The 3,674-nt window shown below is 42.0% G+C and overlaps 1 non-coding gene across 1 annotated transcript; it reads right to left on the reverse strand.

The window, feature by feature from the left end:
* Positions 1 to 3,073: 3,073 nt before the first annotated feature.
* On the reverse strand, positions 3,074 to 3,180 carry LOC120252394. The gene has a single exon (XR_005533927.1). It is a non-coding gene; the product is annotated as a small nucleolar RNA R71 (small nucleolar RNA).
* Between the last annotated feature and the right edge of the window lie 494 nt (positions 3,181 to 3,674).

Here is a 3,674-nt window from a genome sequence, read left to right on the forward strand (position 1 = left end):
CCATCAGTACCCTTCGATCTAGCACCCGCAACAGCAGAGGAGCTAGAGCGCGCCACCAACACTTGATTTATTTTCTTTCGTCTTATTACTTTTTGCATTCCATTTTGGACATGTATTTACAGAAAGGACTTTCCTTCTAAGTTTATTTTCATTTTGTTGTCTCGAGTTGTATTCAATGCTTTATCTTTTATATGCTCAAGTTATTGTTTTTGTTTTATTGAGCTTCACTGAACCCCCTCGTGTATGCGTGGAGATGTTCTTGTCAACATGGGAATTAAGAACTTGTCATGGACACGGCCATGGCATTTTGGCACTTGGCCATGTGAGCTTCACAACCCATTGGAACATTACTACCAAGGATTTAGCTCCATCAAATGTAACACTAGGCGTCAGGGGAGTATTATTTTGATTGCTTCTCACACATTTGTTCTTGATTGATATACATTATGTGTGAGCTTGCATGCGTACATTGGGGGCAATGTACATCTTAAGTGTGGGGGGGGTGTGGGAGGAGTTTCATAGTGTACACATCTCTTTTATATTAATTTTGATTGATATACATGCTCACATAGCTGATAAGCACTTGTGCGATAAGAAGACGAAGTGTTCTTTCCTTGTGTTGAGCATTAGTTTTCGCGGGTTTTAATGCTAATATGTGTGTATTTATGTTACTTTCATGCAGGTAGGGTTGTGAGGCTGATTATGAGAGAAAGAAGCCAATGTGGGTCGTAATGCACCAATTTGGAGGAAATCTTGCTAAGGTTCAAACGTGAAGACATAGGTCGGTTTCGAGTTGTGGGAATGTGTGCCAACCTCCTCGTATTTGACTTAGCACAACTATTTGGAGGGGCACATGGGCAGTCACATTCAACCATTCTGACTTGTACATATAGAACAAGATCTCCAGCAACATGTCCATTACTGAAGAAGCAAAGCGATCCATGACGTAAACGTGTGCCCGGTTGCATTACCTCAATGAAAGCAAGGATTCTGGAGTATTTCAGACAAGTACTGTAGTAGGATACTATAGCGAAAATGTAGAAAAATACTGTAGTAGCATTGTTCACAGCCGTCGGAGAAAACAGGAAAACAGAGAATCCACACGGGCATGTGTAAATTCCTCACGCCTATGTGCAAAATCCAAAGGGGCGCCCAAACGGGCGTGTGGATTCCCGATTCCAGCCCTTTAAAAGCCGATTTCAGTACCGATTTCAGCATTCTTTTCTCCATCTTTTTTCCTACTTGAGAGAGTGCTGTGGCTAGGGTTCGATAGGTGTTGGCTAGGGCTTTGGAGAGGTTCTATGGCTCTAACATCGTGTGCCATTTGGAAGAAGGTTAGTGGGAGAGCTTTCGTCGGCACCGATCCGGTGAGGTGTATGCTAGGCCAGATAAAGGGACCCTTGCGACGAATAGAGGACTCTCTACAAGACCATCGCTATGACTAACGAGGGGGTTTCCTATGGATGCTTTGTTTTTACATTTGATTTCATTGATTGTATCTAGCTCCATGGAGAGCTAAACCCATATTTGGTACTTCAGTATTTGTGAACCCTATGATGTTTTCGTTTCATTGAATTCCATTATTATGCTTTCAATTAATTGATGTTTTTGTGAGTTCCAATCTTGGAGACTTGATTGTATGAATATTCCCCTAGAGTGACACTAGGGTTGAGAGTTCTTGTTGGTAACTCTTGTGAGTGAGTGACACACCATGAGAGTTAGACAAAGGTAGATTGGAGAGGGTTGAGAGGGTGAGTCGAGAGGTAGCGGAGCGTCCTCTTTCCCCTCCTGTGTGATCTATCCTACCTCTACATTCCAAGAGTTCTTTGCGGCCATAGTAGAGTGAATGGGCTAAGGGAAGACCTTCCACTGGGGCTTAGTTACGAGTGCAACGGAGTGAACCGTTGAAGTGATTTTAGCACCTAGGTCTTAATTGTGGTTAGGGATCTTCCACCCAAACCAAAGGGGTAGATCTATACACATGAATATGGTTTATCACTTGGAGTCCCTAGAGCTCATTGCAATTCTATGCGAGTGCGAGGTTGAGAGGTTATTTAAATCTCTCCTCCGGGACATGTATAAAGTTATGCATGGTTGACTTTAGATTTGGGATCTTATAATTAAGGGTTTCCACAACTCATAGTTGCATCAATTAGGAAGTATAATAGAGGGTTCTTGTACTTGAAATGATTGTCCTAGGCGGATCAATATCCAGGTACCCCATCTTTGTCGATTGCCTTAACTTCTCCTTTACTTGTGCTCTCTATCTTGTTGCTTTTATTTTTGTTATTTCATATTTTGTCACACATATCACTATTCATCTTCTATAGTAGTTAAGAAATAACTTAAGTGTCCTTATTCCCTACTCTCTGTGGATACGATACCCACCCATCTAGGCTTATTACTTCTACATCAGTGCACTTACCGTTTACATGCGTATACGGACATGTCAAGTTTTTTGCGCCGTTACCGGGGAGTAGGCTTGTAAAGATACTTTGCACTTTGTTTTCTTAGCTATTCATTCATTCTATTTCATATCTTCTTTTCTATCATCGTTCTGATTTTGTTTTCTTTCTTTTGGTGCAGCTCTAGGTTATGACCCGAGGGAATCCTTCAATATTGATTAAAGGAGATCCCGAGCTCGAACGTACACATAGAAAAAAAGAGATAGAACCTGTGCAAGAACAATCTAATCTAGCTGATTTGGAAGTAGAAGAATATTAAAGCATTACAGAACAGAATGAGCAGCAGCGGACATTATCCGATTATGCCAGACATTCAGTATTGCGGACACAATCGAGCATTGTGCGTTCCCCGATCATGCTCGTAACTTCGAAATAAGGCGGCATTCATCCATATGTTGCAGTAATCCGCACAGTTCAATGGTTTGGCCGATGAGGATCTAAACAGTCATATAGAGAACTTTCTCGAGGTGTGTGATATGCTGAAGATAAATGGGGTAACGGATGATGCAAACCAGTAGCTACACTCATTACCTTGAGCATCAATTACCACATGGGAGGAGATGGTAGAAGCTTTTCTTGGCCGATATTTCCCTCCCAGAAAATCCGCAAAGCTTAGGAATGATATCTCATCCTTTGTAAAGTTGGAATTGGAGTCTCTATTTGAGTTGTAGGAAAGGTTCAGGGAGCTCTTGAGAAAGTGCCCGCAACACAGATTCCCGTAGTGGATGATTGTTCAGACCTTTTACAATGGTTTAAATTTGAGTACAAGGTAACTCTTGGATGCGGCATTAGGAGGTACCTTAGGTAGCAAGACCCCCGATGAGGCCTGTCAATTAATTGAAGAAATAGGGTTAAACAACTACCAAGGAATGCTAGGGAGAAGAAAAAGGTGGCCTGTCTCCATGAGATAGATGCAGTGACTTCATTAGCGGCTCAAGTGGAATCATTGAGTAAGAAGTTAGATCTTCTAACTTTGAATAGAGTGACAACCGTGATTACTTGCACCAGTTGTCATGGAGGACATGCTCCCTCTGATTGCCCGATATCTATTGGTGATGCATCTTTGGTTGAGAATGTCGATTTTGTGGGTAATGGCATGAGGAATTAAGGAAACCCATATAGCAATACCTATAATCTGGGTTGGAAGAGTCATCCCAATTTCTCGTGGGGCAACCAAGGTCCACAAAAGGCCATAGAGCCACCAAGTTT

The sequence above is a fragment of the Dioscorea cayenensis genome, chromosome 20, assembly GCF_009730915.1.
Source record: "Dioscorea cayenensis subsp. rotundata cultivar TDr96_F1 chromosome 20, TDr96_F1_v2_PseudoChromosome.rev07_lg8_w22 25.fasta, whole genome shotgun sequence".
In the NCBI taxonomy this organism is placed as follows: Eukaryota; Viridiplantae; Streptophyta; class Magnoliopsida; order Dioscoreales; family Dioscoreaceae; genus Dioscorea; species Dioscorea cayenensis.